Consider the following 9,295-nt stretch of genomic DNA (forward strand, 5'->3'; position numbering starts at 1 on the left):
AACTGTCCTTTTATTACCCAGAAAATGTTATCTCGTGATCTCCTTGACTGCTCTGCTTAGTGAGAGGAATTCAAGCCTGTGTGAATGTGAGATGTTAAGAGGGGAATTCAAGGTCCCCGTCTCAGTGTTGGGGCCGACTCTGAGAAATATCTCCCACCAGCGCCGGTGTCCTGGAAACGGCTCGCGTTGACGACGCTGCGGAGGGACGGCGAGGAGAAAACGAACTGTTTTCCTTCCACTGTTGGTTCTGAGCGAATTTTCTCGGGACAGGTAACTACATTTGCAGTGACCCTGTCCATCTGGTGAAATATAAGATGCTACAGCGATGTTCTTCTCTATTCAGAGACGGCAAATTACTTCTGTGGAAAAACACACACCCACAGTGATGGATTACTCAATTAATTTAACACTTGGGACATTAATCTCTGTCTTGCATTGGCAAACATTCAACTGCACCGATACTGAAGTGAAAGAAAATTATCCTAGATGAACCAACCCTGGTTTATATGAGGTTTATGACTAATTAGATGAACCTTGCATTCGCTTTACAGATATCATAGTATCCCTTGGTTTTTGTATTTTCAGATCCACTTCTGTTCTGCAATATTTTATGTTTTTGTCCCTCATGGATATAGATAACACAAGAATGCTATTCAAGGATGCTATTTTATTGCTTTTGTCTTCTGAACCCAATTGCAGTTACATCGCTTAGCAAAAGTATTCCTATCCCTTGGACCCATTCACATTTTATTATTCTACAAACAGAAACTACAATGTATTTCATATGTGAAAGGCAACATCCTGAGTTATGGATAGTCCCAGAAAGAAGACATGATGTAGCACAGCAACCAGGAAGCCGATGCTAACTCTGGATGAGCTGCAGAAACGGAATCTGTTGTCATGACAACTTTTGGTCGCACACTCTTCAGATCCTACTTTTATGACATAGTGGTAGGATGAAAGCCATTGTTATCGGTTTATCGCAAATCATGTGGGTTACACTGCCAACATGTTGAACGAGGTTCTGACCAAAACTGAACGATGTGGCCTGCATGTTGAATGACATGAGAGGTTTAAAGAGTAGCAGTGCACATCATCCACGTGTACTGGACCCGGACCCGGGCCAACCTGAATGGCCCGGGTCCTGAGCATAAATCCAACTCAGAATCTGATGCAAGACATAAAAAGTCTTGCAATAGAATTTTTGCAAGAGTTGTTCACATGTTCTCCACAACATCAAAAACTTCAGTCTCTAAATGTGCAAAGTTGCTAGACATTATCCAAAACACAGTAGCTGCAGGGACTGGTGGGTTTACAAATGATTAACTCAGGAATATAAATGCTTGCCACCATTTGCAGATTGTCCAAAATGTAGAAACCCATCTGTGTGTTACTTTGTGTTGATCCATCGCTTTATATTTCAAGAAAAAACATAGAAGTTTGTGGTTATCACCTGACAGCATGTATAAATATTCAAGGCGCATGACTGCTTTAGGAAGGCATTTTGCTGAGGGCTTGTTTTTATTTTTTCTCATGTGAGATAGGCCTTCCTTATCAACTGGTGATGCTCACAGTAAGACAGTATAATAACCATAAAATACCATAAAATACTTCCTACAGACCTTTACCACAAACAACTTATGCAACCTGTTTTCAGTTAGCAGTAGTTCACAAATAACATCAACCAGGCCAGAGAAGGACTGGACTCAACAAAATAATGTTTTCAGAAAACTGACTTGGCAGCTGCTGAAACATAATGATCCCATACATTACATCTTTATTACGCTTGTTACCATTTTGCTAGAGGATGCATCACAAATCAGCACCTTAATTTATAGGTTTTAATAGTTTTTTTTTTGGGTTTTTTTTGCATAAGAGCGTAAAACGTATCCAGCAGTCTCTAATTTATGCAGTCAGAACGCTGATGAGCCTTAATCCTAGATCAATTCATAGTGGGTTTCTATCAGACTCTCGAAAATCTTAGCAGCACGTTTCAGTTTGTTCTACTTGTGGTAATACTTTTGACAATACAAGATGGGCTGAGGAGGTAAAGAGATGGGATGCCAGCAGGGCTGCCTGCATTTTCTGACAGCATCAGCAGTGCTGTTAGATTTTCCCCTGAGGGAGGGTTTTTTTTTTTTGTTTTTTGCAGGATGCTGTCATCAGTGTGGAGTGTCAGAAGTGCAGAGCATTCATTTGTGTTCATGTCAGATATGTTTTTCAGTTGAGCAGCTTGAGATAACGGTAGTCCATGCTTATCTCAGAACTCTGTTTGAGATGGACTGTATGTATAAACCCACTCGTAAACAATATGTTGCTCTCTGGCTGCGTTCTGCTGATTTTATACACTTTGAATCAAAATAAATGTGTCATTAGTTTGGTAAAGACAAGTGCAAGGTGTTACCACCATGACGGTTTTTAAATTAACTCAAGTTGTTCTACATTTAAATAATAATAAAAAAAGACTCCTAATATCCGTTTATTCATCTAGAGAGAATAAAGAAAGTGTGAGTCATCATTGCTTATTTTCTGAACCATCTAGTTGGTTTTCAGTTGACAGAAAGTCAAACAGCAAACCCGTTGAACAGATAGAGGGGCTTTATTATTAATAGCTTTGTCCTCTGAGGTCAGTGTGTCGGATATCCTTGTTTGTCTCAAAGCAGTGTTCAGCTCCGTTTCCTGTGTTAATCCACTTCACTGCGGGAAGAGAATAGCTTTCATAGCTCTCTGTAAGAAATTATTAAAGTGGACTGAGGTATTCAACATTATTTGAGAATAATTTAACTGGAATTCAAAAAAGCAACGCAGCATAGATTATTTAAATGTTCCCTTTTGGAGTGGTACGCCCTGCTGTAATAATGGATACTTATGTTGGAAGGTGAGTGGTTATGATTAGTAGAGTGGAACTCCATTTAGAAATGGGCTAGCCAGAAGCTGAAAGCTAGCAGGTACCTTTACTGATTTTAGCTGTTTCTGGTCTCTCTTTAATAGATTTTCATGCAAAATGTATTCCTCAAGCCTTCCTCCTATCAGCTGGAAGTTATTTAGAGATCCGAGTTGACATCATGTTGCATGTTTGTTGAATCCTATATCTGATATTATTGCCGATACATCATGCATCTCTAGTTGCTATGTCTCTGGTCTTTCTTATGACGCCATTATACTAAAGCTGGTTAACTTTGTCTTCACTTTGTAACAGTGTCTACACTGAAGAGTGTCTACACTGTTACACTGCGCCAAGTAGTACTACTTGGCGCATAGTACTACCAATAAGAAAAAAACACATATTTGATTAATTGATCATTGTCAAGCTATAAACCTGCTGATTCCAGTAACCAGTCTGTCTCTCTGCTCATTACCTATTCAATTTATTTAATAAATAAGTAAGAAATATCAACATTTTTGGCTAAATGTGGGCTTGGAGGTATAAAGCGATATACTCTTGCCTTGTGAAACAACAGATGGCTCTCAGCCTCTGCAAGATTTTCAAGAACATTTCTGCCTAAAAATATCCCACCTCAGTAAGTAGATACATATTGTGCCTCGCAGTGGTACAGAGCGTTTCTTTCTCTTTGTTTGTTCTGTGAAGGGAAGCTCCAAGCATCTTCATTTCCTCAGGCTGTGTTTGAAGCTCAGGAAACAATCTACATACTTGACAAGCATCGCCCTCAGTGGCTCAACTCACTGGCTTTAAGGAATGCTAATGTTTTTGTCTTGGTAAAAGTATAAAAGGCATGCAGCTCCGCAAGAGGCGGGTGAATTAAAATGCAAACAGGACTAGCAAGCTTGGGTGTGTGACTTATCAGGTTGTTAAAATATTTGCTTTGTCTGTTAGTTGTCTGACCCATTGTAATCTCCTTTATTCTCCATACAAGTCAAACCGAACACACCCGCAGCGAACATCAAATGCCTTTCATGCCACAATACTGGGTACAGCATACACTCAAAATACAAACAGGAGTGTTCATTTCTGTTGGGTTGGACAGAAAGGGTTGTTGTTGGTGCTGATGATTATGAGGTTCCATTGTGGAAAATATCTCGGTTTTAGTGGCTGCATGTTTGTTTTTGTTTTTTTGTAGTTTTTTTTTAAATTCCCTCGCAGACCTTGTGGATGCTGTGCTTGTGTTTCTATGGAGTCCGCCCACTCGGTACACTCAGCCAGCTTGGTAGACTGGAAAGCAGCTGAAGTTTCTGCAACGTGGCTCCGACTGACTGTTTATCAGTCAAGAACTTTGACACTGAGAGAGCAGGAAGTTCAAACCTCAGGGGAGCCGCAGCTCTGAGAAAGATGAAACAGAAAACGGGAGGCTTAAAATATTCATAAAAGTTGTCTCTGTCTTCACATTTTATTAGCTGGATCCCCAAATATAGAAGATTGCTTGGGGAAATGATGAAGGACTCAGACTGTTGATGCATAAATCTCTAATCACTAGTTTATGAATAGCTCTGACTTGTTGCTGTAAACTTTTGCTAAAAAAAATAAAATAAAAAATTAACTATTTTCGATCATTTTAAACGGAGCTCGCTTATATATATAAAATACTTAAATAAAATAATTTCTCTAGAAAAGTCCAAATTTACAGAACTGTCTCTCAACATTACTAAAAAATTTAGAAATACATTAAAATCCTCCAAAACTAAACTAAGAATTAAAGCAATATTTGCTCCTTCACTAAACACAAATATTTTTCTATTTCTGTCCAAATGTACAATATGCATCTTATGAGAAGACATTCGTTTAATTTCTTTTAATAAAATGATTTCAAAAATAGGAAAAAGAAATCTCCACCTTTTTAGTATTTGAAGGAAAATCATTGTTAGGAGCAGAGGACATTGTCATATTGAGTTTCTCTGCAGTTGAACAAATGATGTACTGTTATTTTCAGACAAAATGAATACAGACAGAGCATCTTAAATTGTCTCAAAAGTCTTGTATTTGGGTATTATTGCTTTTAGCTTTGTCACAGTGGTTTCTGTTCATATTCTCTGTAGAGAAATGGGACTCTTACAATAATTGATACTAATCTGTTACAGATTCGAGAACAGCTGGAATCAGACTCTTACAATGGGATCAAACAGATCCCTTTTATAAGGGATCATGTTTACTTTAATATTCTAAGCTTCCTGTTGTTTGCTGATTACTCCTTCGCTGTTGTGGCAACCTGAATAAACAGCCAACACCTGTCTGCTCAAAAGGTTTAATTCATTTTTAAACGCTACTCTCTGATAAAGAACACAACTGTCTTTGTTCTGCAGTGGCAACTTCCACAGAGAAAAGTGATTGTGGGCACAATGTTAACCTGTTAGCATGCAGGTATGCAGTGTTCCTTGATATTGTGAAAGAAGTGAGAAATAAAATAATCTTATTTGATTATTCACATCCATAATTCATTTTTATCCCAAAACAATATGTAAAATAAGTTTTATTGTTTGTATTCCTGTTTCCTGGGCATGAATCATAGAAAATAATAAAGAAAATCCCCCTTTCTTCCTTGAATCGGAGCCAAAACAATCCATAAACCAGAGTCCTGAGGTGAGACCTTGTTATTCAGAAGATTTGTGAATCTACACTTTCCAGGCCTAAAGGCAAACTAGAAAACCTATTGATCTCTGTCCAGATCAAAGCAAACCATCAACTCAGCAGTTTCCTCAGTAGGTTCCTTCTCTTCTTTTTTTTTTTAACTCAAAGTTGCTGATATAAGCAGATGCTCTTGTGGTTTCACAGTTTCATATTCCTACACCAAGAACTTGTTGTTTTGTGTTTTATTTGAGAAATTACTTCAGTGTTATTCATAACTTTATTTGAAGCGCAAAACTGAGCACAAAAAAAAATCAAAAAATGGTTTTTGAAACGCTGCCGTTTTGCTTTAGACTCAAAAAATACTTTCAGAAACACTAACAACACAGGTCTTGGTTTGTTTCCCGTTTCTAATAAATTCTTCTGCCTTCAGAAAATGAAACATTTTCTGTAATTTCTAGTTTGAAACTGCTGCAACTCTGCTAGTACCACATTATGTATCCTGTTGCATGCAAGTTTCACATCCCCACTGACTAATATAGGAACACAGAGGGAACAGAGACCGCCTCGCAGCATGGGATATGAAGCGATCCCACGCTTCCTGTTGGGCTTTAGCTGAGATGATGGTTTTTTCACACACTCCTTTACTACATTCAGGTGTTGGACAGATGCTACACATGTGCTCCAGCAACGGTACAGTAGTAACTTAACGGTGGTGTAGTAGCGCTAGTATTTGCACACATTTAGACATGAATACATTTGTGGAAACTCCTTATAAAAGATCTGTAAAATGACTATCTTATATTGCAAGTTTATAGTGTCTTTATAAACGATAATCTAAATAAACACAGAAATGATTTACAAGTCCCAAAACAGCCCTTCTATTTTACCAGGTGTCTGTAATATGAGGCAACAAATGGAGCTTAATGACTTTGGATAAAATGATAAAGAACCAACTAATGTTTCTATGTATAGATTAGATATAATAAATGCAATTAATCTTTGAATAAATGTACTGAAAATAAACACTGGGTTTTTACAGTGTTGGATTACTGCTGCAGTAAAATATGAATGCATCTTCACCAGCAGTGCTGACAAGTTAGCATGTGCAGATAGCCCAAAAAGCTTACCAAATGGACCAATATCTACAAATTAATTACCGTTACCCAGGTTGGTAGTGGGTTAACTAGTTATTAATGTACAGAATCAAACAGTCGGTGAACCAACACTTTTTGAAGAAAACGAAGGAGTGTGAGCCTTTTTTGTGGCAGGAAAAGGAAGGCCGTATCCAGTTGTGATGGAGGTAGTTTTGCCAACAACAGCAACATCCAGAACGAAGCTGAGGAGTTCAACAAGCATCAGCGGGTGGAAGAGGAAATGGGAAAGCTGTGGAAAATAGCTGGTGCCAAAAGTCCTTGAAAAACTTGTGGCTGTGAACCGATTCAAGGAGATGGGCTGGAATCTTGGATTTAGACTCGAGCTGCAAAAACAGATTTTATGTGCTGTCTGTGTTTTGGATTTTCAAATAAAAGTACCTGCTTTCTTGTTCTTTCTGAGCTTCAGCATTTTCTTTACCATATTGCATCTTGCTCTTTGTTTTAGACTTTATAGCGTGTGCTGAAACATGTTTAGGCTTGGCAACAATATTTTTTTTAATCCAGATTATGTAATAGTTTCACAAATACACAGACTAAGAAGAGAAGTTTCTACACCCTACCTGTTGGTACACAGTTGACTGGAGGAGTGGACAATTCAAAGATTGTGATTAGCAGGTTGGAACAAAGACTCTCTTTCCTCATTAATTCATTCAAAATGTTGATATTTACAGACATTAAAGAATTTCTCTTTTGTAGCAGATTTACATTTGTATCATCAATGGTTGAAATAACTTGAGTGGTTTTGTTTTTTTTGGGGTTTTTTTTGTTATTGCATGAAGTAAATAATTGGTTAATGTTTGTGTGTTTGATTGGGTGAAGGTGTTAAACATCTCCTCGACCTCAGAGGTCTTTATCTGGAAACTGGACACTCAGACTTTCAGGATCAAAATTTGAAAGACTTTCAAATTGCTTTTTAGCAATAGATGGGGAATGTTGCTGTATAAATGTGTTGTGAGTCTCAGAAGTCAAACAAGGTGGGCAGGAAGATGGTACGTGTCTACCATACGTCTATGGACAAAAAGCAAATGAGTAGTTTGTTTACCTGGGAAGAGCTGCTCCAGGCAGGCCAATGATAATCTGACCTGACTTGTCCGAGTGATGAACCCCAGCATTCATGTTATTTTAGCACCTACTCCACTAAATTTCATTTACATTTATTTTTACATTGTTTAAATAATCTTGAGCTGTGACTGGTCTTACTGCTCCAGTGCAGGTGGACATTTGGCTAACTGCTGCTCTGGTCATGTGATGTCATTAAGGTCACTAACTCAAGCAGCACAAAAAGTTTACAGGTGCTTTCTGAGCTTTGTTGTAACGTGCTTATTTTTCAGGAATCCTGTTACACCCAGGCAGTTGATATTTTTATATTTGAGCATTACAATCTTATTAAATTGGACCTCAGTTTAGTTTTATTTCGTGACATTTTTCTACAGTAATATACAACTATACATTTGTGTTGAAGGAATTTGAACTGGTATATGTAATATTGTCAATTTCTTGAAAAACATCAAATCACTAAACAAATATATGCTAATAATTTTAGTACTTTAGTACCGTCTTTTCCTAGACTTGACATTTCAACCATCTGGTGTTGCTCCATGTGTTATGTAGAGATTTTCCCATGGTGATGAGGATGATATTCAAAGATGTATGTGGGATGCTGTACAGCTGGTTGTTGAGTGGGTCTGCCTAGAGGAGGCGTGGCTGACCAAACTGGTGAAAGGAAGGCCGTGTGTTTTGTGGCAGAGGCTAAGGAGCTGCTATTTGTTAAACAACCCATGCAAGTAAGAAAATGCCATGCTTAAGTTTAGAACTGTCTCCATAGCAATACATCTAAAACCAGCTGGACTGTGTTACGTTCAGGGAACAAACTGGTGGGTTGGCTGCGAAAACTACCAGAAAAACACCTACTTACCATGGAGACCGAACGGTGACCGGTGGACAGAGATTTCGTTTTGCAGACAAAGGAGTTACTCTGACCATGTAGGCATCATCTCGTGCTACTTTCTGGCTTTTGCTTCCATCCTGTGCACAATAATCATGGAAACGGATTTATTTTTAGACACAGACTCGACTGAATCACCATCACTGCATGTTTGCTTTTATATCCGTCAAAAACGTTGTGCGTGCTTGGAGAATCTGACTCACTACTCCTTCCTGTGCACATAAGGAGGAAGAAGGAAAATGTGTGAGGCAGTTGTCGCCCACCGTAGGAACCTCACTCTGCCTGCTGGATGTTGTCATCTTGTTTCATACAATGGTGGAGATACTTCACCTAGTCGGTGTCCTGCCGTACTGCTCCATGTTCTGTCATTAATTATTCATGTTTTTTCATTGCAATGTTGCCTTTATGTCCTGTTTTTCATTAAGCCAAGTTTTGAGTTTTGCAGCAGGTTTGGATAATTGGCTGTATTATGTAAAGTCCACGAGTTTCTTAAATGTACAAAGCGCCCATTGTTATGGATGAAAAATATTTGAGCTTGTACTTATTGGTATTTGTTTTCTATTGTCTTATGTAAGATGTTTCTTCATTTTGGCCACACCAAGTATTGTGCAATTTCACTTTGAGCAGAAACTTAATCTAACCTTACTTTGAACAGGTTAAAACTGAAATTATTAA

The 9,295-nt window shown here is 38.1% G+C and overlaps 1 protein-coding gene across 2 annotated transcripts in view; it reads left to right on the forward strand.

Moving 5' to 3' along the window:
- specc1 (sperm antigen with calponin homology and coiled-coil domains 1) overlaps nucleotides 1–9,295 on the forward strand; it is an 89,943-nt gene that overhangs the window by 3,531 nt on the left and 77,117 nt on the right. The window lies entirely within an intron of this gene.

This window comes from Poecilia reticulata, chromosome 14 (assembly GCF_904066995.2).
Source record: "Poecilia reticulata chromosome 14, P_reticulata-male-v2, whole genome shotgun sequence".
Classification (NCBI taxonomy): Eukaryota; Metazoa; Chordata; class Actinopteri; order Cyprinodontiformes; family Poeciliidae; genus Poecilia; species Poecilia reticulata.